The sequence below is a fragment of the Dasypus novemcinctus genome, chromosome 27 (assembly GCF_030445035.2).
Source record: "Dasypus novemcinctus isolate mDasNov1 chromosome 27, mDasNov1.1.hap2, whole genome shotgun sequence".
Taxonomy (NCBI): domain Eukaryota; kingdom Metazoa; phylum Chordata; class Mammalia; order Cingulata; family Dasypodidae; genus Dasypus; species Dasypus novemcinctus.
Window position 1 is genome coordinate 14,798,529 of NC_080699.1, and position 13,020 is coordinate 14,811,548.

General features: G+C 39.3%; 1 protein-coding gene and 1 pseudogene across 1 annotated transcript in view; one reads left to right on the forward strand and one right to left on the reverse strand.

Moving 5' to 3' along the window:
* The window catches only part of DDX10 (DEAD-box helicase 10), a 366,232-nt gene that overhangs the window by 106,660 nt on the left and 246,552 nt on the right, over positions 1–13,020 (forward strand). The window lies entirely within an intron of this gene.
* LOC101432006 (tRNA methyltransferase 10 homolog A-like) lies at positions 9,653–10,989 on the reverse strand (annotated as a pseudogene).

Below are 13,020 nucleotides of genomic sequence, written 5' to 3' on the forward strand. Positions count from 1 at the left end.
GTAAATAACTTATTTGACTTTAAGTGATAGGCCTGGGCAGGCCAAGCTTTCTAATTTAGATATTAAATGATAGTGTTTAATAGTATTGATGTAAAATTCTGCTTATCAAGACTGCACTTGTATGGTATACTGTCAAAAGTTTTTTCTTTAAAGTTTTTGCATGCTTTTTTACTATAATAAATTGAAGTATTATGTATCTATCGAGAATGTGAGGGCCACTTTGGGGAAATTGGTAGGATTTTGAAATGCTAACCAAGGAGTGTTTTTCTATTTCTTTCTGCAGATTCTCTATTACACACACTAACAGTGGAGTTGCAGTTATTGGTTCTTTTGCTGAAATAGAATTGAAAAGCTTATTGCCATATTTTGCTGTGGCACTTAATCTTGTCAACTGCACCTGTTGCCTGCTTCTGAATTTTGTTCACTTATTTGCACTCAGATTATCATCTTTTTAATTTGTCATCATATAGTTTTTAAGGCATTTCGTTTTGAGTGTGAGTCTGCATCCATGATCTTGATTGGCTTTCCATTTCAGACTTTGCTCTTACGTTTTGTATTTATAACAGCCATCACTCACTGGAGACTGCTTTTTTCCTTTATTACTATTTTTAAGGCTAAACCTAATTAAGAGAACCAAACATACACAAAATGGGAAATAAATACCATCATTTATACATATCAATGACTGTATAACCCTTGAAAGACAGTTTTTCAGACACTTCTGCCTCTGTTCAAATATTTTTGTTGTGCTTGTTTTAGAGTTGCCATTAGAGATAGCATACTGGACACAGAAGTGAACTGGTTTCATGACTTGATGGTAACAAGCTGTTCTCTTTGTCCTGGTTATCTTTTTCCTCCTTTCTTGCCTCTCTGGAAAGGGAAAAGAGTTATAGAACTTAATTGAGAGGTGGAACCAGGAGGAACATTGGACTGCGGCTAATGGAATTTATCTAATAATCATCATTATGATCAGTACATAGCAATAAGATTTATTTGATGCTTTAGCATGTAACAAATACCTTCCTTATAGGAAAGTCAGATGATATTTAAATTTTACCCAAGAGGGTACTAAGGCTTTTAGGAGATTTGCTCAAGATTAAGTGTAGCAGAATTGGTAGTACTCAAAACTGTCTTAGTTGCCAAATCACGTTCACTTTGTACTCTATCCTGCTGCCTGCTATCATCTCTGTAATTTGCCTTCTGTAAATGGGTAATATTGGTATAATTGACTGCACTCTGAGGAAATTTGGGCCTACCCATTGTGTGCACACACTTGGAATACAGAATAAATATATTTACCTGTTTTCACTTAGGTGTAAATGGAGAAGAGGTACAGAGTGCCAGGTGCAAGCAGTGCCTCTGTATGTCTGCCTTCTTCAGTCCTTTTCTGTTTGCCAGGATCTATGCATTGAAGGAGAAACAGACGTCCTTAGCAAATGGAGAGGGAGTCATGAGTAAGAGAGCAATAAAAGACATGAAAGAGAACACAGCTGGAATGAACAGGTATTAAAGCAGTGATGCAAAGCTTGTTAACTGCCCACCAGAGGGAAGAGACTTTGGCTTTGACTAGATTTTTTTGGCTCTAGGGTGATTAGAAAGATGACCTCTAGGGAAAGTGTTAGAGAAGAGTGTGGATACATAATTAAAGTGATAAAAATGAAAATGATTTAAAACATTTATTTTCTTAAATATGGAAATTTGTAGCATATACTTTAAAAAAATTATTGAAGTATGTCACTCAAACATACATGAACAATAAGTGTATAGTAATCATTGTGAACTTATAAACAAACATATATAACATCATACAGGACTCTCATAACTCACCCTATCACTAATTCCTTGCACTGTTGTTAAACATTTGTAACTAATGTTTAAAGAGCATTGTCAAAATATTACTACTAACCAAAGTATTTTTCCCCCAACCTGCCCTATTATTATTATTCCCATGCTTCTCCACATTCCCATCACCTTGCAGTAGTGATGTACATTTGTTCTAGCTCACAAAGGACACTCTTGCATCTGTATCATCAACCACAATTCTCATCCACTTCTTGATTTACTGTGCTATTCAGTTCCTAGATTATTCTCTAGCATTCTGTCAATTGGCATTTTACCAAGACTACCATTTTCCGTCACATCCCCATTTATAAACTAGCTGTTACTCACTATGTGTTACCATCCACTCAGTATATTTTCATATTTTTACATTAAAGCTAGTTAAAACTTCCACATACATTAAATATCAGTAGTCCATTTCAGTCCTCCTCTTATCTCCTTTACGAATCCAGCATGTACCACCAGGACTTGAAGATATTTTCCTATAATTTCTTCTAGAAACTTTATGGTTCTTGCTTTTCTTTTTAGGTTTTTGATCCATTTTGAGTTAATTTTTGGATTAGGTGTGAGATAGGGGTCCTCTTTCCTTCCTTTGACTATGGATATCCAGTTCTTTCAGCACCATTTGTTGAATGGACTGTTCTTCCCGAGCTGTGTGGGTTTGACAGGCTAGTCAAAAATCACTTGACCCTACATGTGAGGGTCCGTTTCTGAACCATCCGTTTGGTTTCATTGGTCTATGTGTCTGTCTTTATGCTGGGACCATGCTGTTTTTACCGTTATAGCTAGGTAATATGATTTAAAGTCTGGAGGTGAGGGTTTGCTTTTCCTTCTTATGATGTTTCTGGCTATTCAGGACCCTTTCTTACCCTTCCAAATAAATTTAATAACCATGTTTTCAATTAAAAAAAAGCTGGTGGAATTTTTGTTGGGATTGCATTGAATCTGTATATCAGTATGAGTAGAATTGACATCTTAATGATATTTAGTCTTCCAATCCATGAGCATGGAATGCTCTTCCAGTTATTTAGGCCTTTTAAAAATTTCTTTTTAACACTGAGTTGCAGTTTTCTGAATACAAGTGCTTTACGTCGTTGGTTAAGTTTATTCCTGACTATATGAGTTGTATCTGTCATATTTTATTTTCACCACTCTTTTGACACTATTACGTTACTTTTATTGATATAGTCATCATTTCTGGAATCTCTTCCAGGCCTCTCTCTCCTGTCTTTTCAGATACTAGTACACCCTTTAGTATTTCCTGAAAATCTGGTCTCTTGGTTAGAAAATCTCTCAGTTTCTGTTTATCTGTGAATATTATAATCTTGCCCTCATTTTTGAAAGATAGTCATCCTAGCTATAATATTCTTGGGTGGAAGTTTTTCTCTTGTAGTGTCTTAAATATATACCACTGTCTTCTTGCCTCCATGGTTTCTGGTGAGAAATCAGCACTTAATCTTTTTGGGTATCCCTTCTATAAGTTATGCTCTTGCTGCTCTCAGAATTCTCCCTTTGTCTTTGGCATTTGATATTCTGTTTAGTATGTGTCTCGGAGTTGGTCTATTTGGATTTTTCAGATGGGAGTATGTTGTGCTTCTTGAACATGGATATCTATGTCCTTCAATAGGGTTGGGAAATTTTCTACCATTATTTCTTCAGATATTCCTTCTGTGCCTTTCTCTTTCTTCTCCTGGTACACCCATGACATGTATGTTTATATGTCTTTTGCTTCATTTAGTTCCCTGAGATCTTGTTCAATCTTTTCCATTCTTCATCTCTTCTTTTGTTTGTTCATTTTCAGAGGCCATTTCTTCAAACTCACCAATACTTTTGTCTGCCTCCTTAAGTCTGCTATTATATGATTCCAGTGTTTTTAAAATTTCATTTATTGCTGTTCCCTCCCATAAGATCTGCTATTTTTCTATGTATGCTTTTAAATTCTTCTTTGTGCTCATCCAATGTCTTCTTAATATCCTTAATCTCTTTAGCCATCTCATTGAATTTATTAAGGAGATTTGTTTGAACATCTATAATTAGTTGTCTCAACTCCTTTATGTCATTTGGAGGCTTATCTGTTTCCTTTAACTGGGCCATAGCTTCCTGTTTCTTGGTGTGGATTGTAATTTTTTGTTCATGTCTTGGCATCTGACTTACTAGAGTATTTATTCTGGGTGGAGTTTTTCTCTTTAGTTTAGGGCTTCTTCCTGCCCTTTCTCCCTTGCTGGTTGTGTAGTAGGAGACAAAGATGTAGTTGGTGCTGCAAGCTGTGTAGGCTCAAGCTGCCCTCATTGGTCAGGAACTGATGAAGGTTCTCCCAACTTTCTCCTTTGTCAGGGGTTGGGACAGAGTGACAGTTGTGTGGAATAATCCAAGTCATGCAGGCCTAGACTATAGTTGACCAGAGAGACTGATGAAGCTTCATGCTCCTTTCTCCCCTACTTGGGGTGGGGATGGAGCCTCAGGTGTGGGCAGCAATCTATGCAGTATTGGTCCAAGATGATTGCATTTGCCCCAGTAGACTTCCAGTTATTCAGTCAGTGCCAGCCAAAATTACCTGCAGTTACCTGGATAGGCTGGTGTAGGGCCTGCTAGCCTCCTCCCTGCCTAGGCTAGGGCTACAGGCCAATCTGGGTGAAAGAAACTGGTTCCTGTGGTCACTGTGAATTTTGTTCAGCCCGGCTTCCCCTCATGCTGGGGGTGGAGTCAACATGGCGGCTACTGGCCTCTTTCTGACTTGGCCAGGTTCAAACTTTAGCTGTTCTTTGGGTTGTGCTTTAGTCAACCAAATTTCCTAATCTCTAGCTGGAATTTGTGGCCAACTGTTTCTTCTTCCCTGTGTTTGGGAAATGGAGTTTCCAGTTCCCACCACCGAATAGCTCCTGGGGCAGCTTGTGGTGCCAAAGTAGGATAATCACTGGCCTCTGCAACTTGGCCAGTAATTTCCCAGAGAGACTGGCGCAGGTCTCCCCAGCTTCCTCCCTGCCTGAGGTGGGACTGGGGCTTAGGCTAGAGCTACAATCTGACCTGGATGGAAATAAGCCTGTCCCTAGCAGCCCTGTGATTTTCAGTCTGCTCCGCTTCCCTTTGAGCCAGGCATGGAGTTAAGATGGTGGCTGCCGGCCTCTTTCTGACTTGGACAGGTTTAGACTTTAGCTGTTTTTAGGATTATACTTTAGTCTGCTAAATTTACTCATCAGTAGCTGAAGTTAGTGCCCAACCATCTCTTCCTCCCCTGTGTTTGGGATTTGGAGCTTCCAGTTCCAACTATGGAATAGCTCCCAAGGTTGCTTGTCCCTCTAGCGGAGAATGGGTACTGGCCCTGGGGCATGGGGCGCTCTCCCTATGGAATCTTCTCTGCAGATGGGCAGTCTCCTTCCATTCCTTCAAGGATGTGGCAAGATGCTCTTCTGGTCTCCTGGAGCCCCCAAACAGGCACTTCAGCTAGCTCCAGATAGCTCTGGGTGTTTACTAATTGCTCTGTAGCAGGAGCTGACTCTAGGAGCTCCTTACACCGCTACCATCTTGTTGGTTTTCCTGAAGCATATACTTTTCTTTTACATTTTATAATTGCTTAGATAGAAGACTGATAGTTGGATTCCATTTTACCTCAGCAAGAGTCTTTTTAAAATTTTTTAAACTTTTAAAATATTTTTAAGGTGGTACCAAGGATTGAACCCAGGATCTCATACATGAGAAGCAGGCACTTAACCACTTGAGTGACATCGGCTCCCAGCAGGTGTCCTTTTAAAGCTTTCATAACAGTAAATATTTATAGGTCAGTTATAATTAAGTCTTGAAGGATACTCACGGATTTTTCTGTACCTTCAAGTTGATTTTAGGTCCTGGTTACCTTGAGCCTACATTTTTTGCAGCATTTTAAAAAATAACTTGTAAGAACTGACTGTTGGTGGTAAAGTGTAGATCAGCTAGATTTGAAACCAGTTATTTATAAAAATATTTTAAGCTCCAAATCAAGACTCTGACATAGGAGAATTGGGATTTTTCTGCTGTTTCTCTCTTCCCTTTTTTCCCTTAATCTCTTTCTCCTCCACAGTTTTGCTTTTCTTCCAGCAGCAATTGCCTAGGTCCTTAGTGACTGCCAGAAGCATATAATTTACTTAAGGTAGCAGTTTAGTAAATCAATAATTCCTATACAGAAATTTAGGTTTCTATTCATGCATTCAACCAAAATGTATTAAAGATCTAATATGCTATATGTTAGTACCAAAGTAGGGAAGATGTTCTGGAGGAAGTAGTATCTAAAGAATGGATAGTAGTGAATAGGAAGGGGAGAAAGCATTTTAAATAAAAAGTATGGAATGGGTAAAATCCTTGCAAAACATAGTGTGTGTTGAGTTTGGAAAGCCTATGGTATGACGTTCAGTAGTTAGCCTTTCTGAACCTTTGTGGTCATATCTGTAAAATGGAGCCACTAATAATACTATTGTGATAGTTAGAAAATAAATAGAAAGGACCCAGCACAATTTATGAACATACAAGGAGCATAGTTAATGTTAGTTGTTATTATTTCCACTTAATGAAGTATAAGAGAGAACATTTGCATAAGGGAGTGATACAGCTTTGCTGGTGCTACGGCCAGGCACTTTCTGAGATAGTTGCTGAAAAGGAAGGCCTCTTTCCGAGCTGGGGCCCATTGTAGAAGGGAGAGGTGATGCATTTCATTTATTTCAGTTATGGCATCAGGGAACACATTTACTTTTATGATTGTAGCATAGTTAGTTGATAGAACACTTTTCTCATTCTCAGTGTCCAGCATTGATCTGAAGAGTTCTAAACCCTGTACTGATATCACTGATCTAGTTCACATCACACAGTTTATTAAATGATGAGGGAGTTTTGAGCTGGAGCGCAGGAAGTAAGCATATAGAGGAGCAGAGCACCTGAGCCCAGAGAGAATTGAGCCGCCGGGAGAGAGAGAGAGCTGGTCACCTGATAGTCTACAGCAGGCCTTGAGAGAGTGGCAAAGCCTAGAGAGCCTCATAGTGTACAGCTGGCCTTGTGGCAAAAACAGAGGCAATGTGCCTGGAGAGAAATGAATCCTGGGAAGAGAGGAACCCAGGAAGCCTGAACTCTGGTAGATGTCAGGAGCCATCTTGCTCTAACACGTTGCAAAAGACTTTGGTGAGGGAAGTAACTTAACACTTTATGGCCTGGTAACTGAAAGCCTCTACTCCAAAAATACCCTTTATGAAAACAAAACAAACAAACAAAAAGCATGTACAGTACTGTGCTGAGCATTCTTCAGCATGGAATGAATTAAGGGGAGTTTATAATTATGATATAATCAGACTGTACCTAGGCAAGCACAGTGTTCTGTGGAAATGATTGTTTGTAAATAGCATTAAAAATGGTACTCATAGTAGATACTATGTGAGATCATTAAATGAAATTCATTATTAGTATTAAATGATTAATTTTCTGGGTGGAGTTCTTGTCCAGTTAATTAGCAATATTATGGATAGTACTACTAGGCAGTATATTTCTAAAAACTTCTACATTAAAGATATTAGGTTATAAGTATTGCTTATAAATTTGTAGAGATTATAAATGACATGAGAATAAGTAATATCCTTGATTGGGGAGCAGTTGGGCATGCTGGTGAATGGTGTTAGGAGAGTGCTGGTTTAGCCTCTTTTTCTGTTTTCTTTCCCCTTTAAATTATGTTTTATTCTTTCACAGAACAAAAGTAGAAATTCTAGATTGCACTAATACTGTCTTAATGTTTAGCTCCACTTTCTGTTTTTTTTCAAAAAATATTGTTGGTTTCAAGAAATATAAATATGTCCTTTTTTATGGTCACAGATGTAAATCTCAAAGCACCTGTATATAATACTACTATATAAATATTAATGGAGATAATAGTTGTAGTTACTTTTAATACTATGAGTAAAAGAAATATATATATAAATATATATATATATATACACACATACCAATTTCCTGTCTTGCAGTATTAATATTAGCTCATAAGCATAGGGCTATTACTTTATGAATTCCAAAAAGAGATTATGTTTGTAAACTAATCTCCCTCTGAGTGCAATACCCTTTGATTGCATTAAATTCAGCTGAGGGGCCTTTGATTAGATTCTTTGATAAGATTGCTTTGGGCTTTTGATTCAACTCTGTCAGGGAGTGTGACTCAGGTTGAGTCCCCACACCTTTGCTGGATCCGATCTGTTTGGACACACACAGACAGGCACAGGAAGGGAGAGCTCTCTCAGTTTTGATTCTGCCATCTGACACAACAGAGAAGGCTCAAACAGCTGAGGCCCTGGGGAGAGATGAGCTGTTTACTTGATAGCTTTCAGCTGAATTTGATCAGAGAGCAGAACAACTGAGATTGATGGGAAGCCCTAAGAAGCAGGCCCTATGCCAGCTTGCTGCCAAACTTGGGAAGAAAGCAGAGCAGCTGGGCCTGACAGAGGAAGCTCTGAGGGGAAGGCTGAAACCTCAGTAGAGCTCCGTGGCTATATTGCTTCACTGTGTGGCAACAGATTGGGAACAAAAGAGTTGACTTTGGTGAGAAAGCATCTCTGCTGATGCCTTGATTTGGCCTTGGAACTATAAGCTTTTACCTCCAAATAAATCCCCATTATAAAAGCCAACAGATTTCTGGTATAATTCATTGGTAATCATTTGGCAGACTAAGACAGCCGTGGTACCACAAAAACTATCTATAATCAGAATTAGGCAGTTTGACACCTATCCCAAACTCTGTTAGAGTAAAAATTCAGTGATTGCTCTAGAACCATGAAAATCCATAGCAGAGGATGAACAGATATGGGCTCTGTAGTGTAAAAGAAATGAATTGAGTCTATCAATCTGATACTTCTTCCTAAAATCACTATATTACTTTGAAGTAACCATATTGAACATGAAATCTGCAAACTAATAGTGGGTAACCCCCAAAACAGAATATTCTGGTAGACTCACAGGAGATTTATGAATATCTATCTCCACAGATAAGTAACCAATAAATTAGAAACATAAAAGAATAAAACTGCAGGCCAGAGGGCACATTTTAAAGAAGAATACAATTCAGGAAATGAAAGAGAATGAAGGTATAGGAATAAAGTAAAATTCCCTAGAAACTCTTGAAGCTTAGAAAACTATTTTTTAAAAAGCCGCTTTTAGGGAAGTGAACTTGGCCCAATGGATAGGATGTCCGCCTACCACGGTTCAAACCCCGGGCCTCCTCGACCTGTGTGGAGCTGGCCCACGCGCAGTGCTGATGCGCACAAGGAGTGCTGTGCCACGCAGGGGTGTCTCCTGTGTAGGGGAGCCCCATGCGCAAGGAGTGGCCTGCCACATGGCTATCCCCCACGTAGGGGAGCCGCACGCGCAAGGAGTGCGCCCTGTAAGGAGAGCTGCCCAGCGTGAAAGAAAGTGTAGCCTGCCCAAGAATGGCGCCGCACACACGGAGAGCTGACACAACAAAATGACGCAAAGAAAAGAAACACGGATTCCCGGTGCCGCTGATAAGGATAGAAGTGGTCACAGAACAACACACAGCGAATGGACACAGAGAGCAGACAACGGGGGGGGGGGTGGTGGGCGGGGGGGGGGGTTAAAGGGGAGAGAAATAAATAAAAAAATCTTTAAAAAAAACCAATTTTAAGTCTTATGCAAAAATAAAAGTTTTTCTATAGAGTGGAATAGACACTGATAATTTACCTTTAAAAAAATGTTAACAGAAATAAGAGAAAATAAATTTCTTTCAATTCTAAATATTCAATGAAGTACCTCAGTTTCTCCTAATTTTCCCCCTAAAGTAAAAGAGAAACAGATAACACTAGTATAGTGTAGAGTTCACTGTAGATTCAGTGCTATTTTCTTTATCCTGCTTTTCTTCTTCATGTGCTGATTCTAGTTTGTTTCTGCTATATTCCTCACTGGCATCATTGTCCAGTTCACCCTCATTCTTGATAGATTTCTTATCACATGAAGAATTTTCACAGGTGTGCCTGTGGGAATAGCTTCTTTCCACTGGGATAAGATAGTGAAAAAATGCTTCCTGTCAGTCTGTTCCCTTTTAGTCCAGAGTAATCTCATACATGATTACCTGCCAAAGCTTTTCAACTATTCATCTTCACAGAGTTTCCAAGGGGAGCTGTGCATGATCAGTACCATGATCTGATGCTTGTTTATGTGTAAGTCCCTTGTGATGATTATAATATATTGATCCTCCAGTTACATAGGCCTTTTTTTTTTTTTTTTAAAGATTTTAAAAATTTATTTCTCTCCCCTTCCCCCCGCCCCAGTTGTCTGCTCTCTCTGTGTATTTGCTGCGTGTTCTTCTTTGTCCGCTTCTCTTGTCAGAGGCACGGGAATCTGTGTTTCTTTTTGTTGCATCATCTTGTTGCGTCAGCTCTCCGTGTGTGCAGCGCCATTCCTGGGCAGGCTGCACTTTCTTTCCCGCTGGGCAGCTCTCCTTACGGGACGCACTCCTTGTGTGTGGGGCTCCCCTATGCAGGGACACCCCTGCATGGCACGGCACTCTTTGGTGCACATCAGCACTGCGCTTGGTACCATAGGCCTTTGATTCATCTAATTCCTTCAGTATATTAGGTGAATCTGGTGTAAGATAAATCAGGTCGTCTTTGTGAGTTCACACTAGTGCTCTGGTTTGATGTGCATATCCTTTCAGTTGACCCATCCTTTGTCATTTTTATCCATGTTCTTTTTTCAACTGGCCCCCATGGCTTGTCCGTTAAAACCGAACAAGATGCAGTGCACTTTGGTTTTCTGCGTACCGTTGTTGAATCTGCTTATGAAGTTTCTTAATGTCCTTTAACACCCTCAAGTCGTCAAAATTATAGCTGGGGAAAAGGTGCAGTGTTCTGTGAACAACATCTCTTTGAACACATTTTCTGTTGTTTCCATCTGAGTTGATTACCAGCTGACATTGTCACTCTAATTTTTTCTTTTTTCTTTCCACTTTTGTTTGCGGTGTTCTTGTTGTTCTTTCCATTGTTTCTATTTTACCAGCTTTTTAATTTGTTGTTTAGATATAGGTTCAAATTCTTCACCTAATTTTAGTTTCTGGCTCTCCTCTTAATCTTCATTTAAATCTTGTTTTCTTTCAGCATTAGAAGTCTCAATAAATGCTGGCAACATTTCAGATGACATTTTTGGTACTTCAAATTGAAGAGTAGGCGAGGCACGTGAGAGAACATGCAGAAAGCCTTTTGAAGTGATCTTTGTGCCGCTCACAAGTCCTCCTTTGTAAACTTCAACTCGCAGAAGCCTGGGCTATATGTTTTAGCCATCTTTTAATTCTCATAATTATTTGGTGATTTAAAATGAAAATGAACAATGCTAGTTTATTTCTAGAAACTCCTTGCAATTATGTATTTGTATTAGTGTTGGGAAATTAACCATCAGTTTTTTCTATAATCGCTTATGGACTTTGACTATTGTATCTGATTTATTCAAAGTCTTACCACAACCTTGTGTACCCCTTTTACAGGTGAAGAATCTAAGTCTTAGGAAGGTTATTTGCCTAATGTTGCACAGTTTAAAAAGTGGCAGAAGTGGGATTTGTACTTAGGCCCATGTGACTTTAGCCTCAATGTGATTGTGCTTTCTTTTGGTCTCAATGTGATTGTGCTTTCTTTTGGTGCCTGTCATTTCTAGCAGTGTCTTTTAGTGTTCTTTTTTCACTTTTCACTAGCACTGCCACTACCCTGACCTAGACCCTTGCCACCTTATACTTGGCATGTGGGACAAGCCTCATAATTGGTCCATAGTGTTCCCCCTCTAAGTCATCTTCCTGTGGACCCCTGTCAAGGTAGTGTTTCTCACATGTGTTTGACTGCTTCCATTTTGTTCACCCTTTTCAAATGGGCTTTGTAAACTAGCCTCTAACCTTTTCCCCTACCAGTCCATTCTTCCCTAATGAGTTTCCGCTGAAGGGCTTCTTGGTGGATTATTCTCTCACCACTCCAGCAGTTGACATCTTTCAAGATTCAGCTCTGATTTGCCCCTTCATTGAAACCTTCATTACTTCTTTTTGTATATTTGTTTTTGGTATTTCATAAGATATCTACTTACCTCTTTTTTTTTTTAAGATTTATTTTTATTTCTCTCCCCCCCCCCCCCCGCCAGTTGTCTGCTCTCTGTGTCCATTTGCTGTGTATTGTCCTGTGTTTCTTTTTGTTGTGTCATCTTATTGTGTCAGCTCTTCCGTGTGTGCTGTGCCATTCTTGGGCAGGCTGCACTTTCTTTTGCGCTGGGCAGCTCTCCTTACAGGGCGCACTCCTTGCATGTGGGGCTCCCCTACACGGGGGACACCCCTGAGTGGCAAAGCACTCCTTGTGTGCATCAGCGGTGCTCATGGGCCAGCTCCACATGGGTCAGGGAGGCCCGGGGTTTGAACCGTGGACCTCCCATATGGTAGGTGGATGCCCTATCCATTGGGCCAAGTCTGCTTCCCTACTTACCTTTCAATTTCTAGTTCTTCTTTACCTGATAATGACTGAGATTGTCATAGCCCTTGTGTGTAAAGGTCTAATATAATGCTCAGTTGAATTAAACATAAAGAGAGCTCTTGAAAATAAAACCTATTGCTGTAGTCTCAGTTTTTGGTATAATGAAATGGCACAATGGTGGGATAATATTTAAATGTTCAGTAGTTCAAATAGAGTTGGCATACATGCTCTTTTGTCTTCTCAAAGTGCCTTTGCTTTTTCTTGTCCCTCTTGCTTAATTTTTTTAGTTGTAATTTAAGCTTCATTTCATTTCAAAAGGAGTAGTTACTGTGTGACTTGAAACTTACACGAACATACTGAATTGCCTGCTTTCCCTAGTTTGTATATAATTTGCTTTTTTACTATTTGTATACAAGTGATTTCTGAGGACATAAATTCATGGAAAGCTAAAAGTTCTTTTGGCTTGATGGTTATTTTCTCAAATGCTGGATCATTACTGTCTCAAAATTTTAACTTGTTTTCCTTCGTTTCTTGCTTTTATATGATAAGATTAAATGTGTCTGCTGACTACTGAATTTTCTACTGAACTACTTTTATAATCTAAATTTCAGAAAGTACATTTAGTAGGGTATCTTCATTTTAAGGTAGTCATAGTAGAGGTAATGAAAAAGAAATAGAAGCTAGGACAGGTTATTCTTTAAGGTCATATAAGTTGCCCTTGAACCTGACT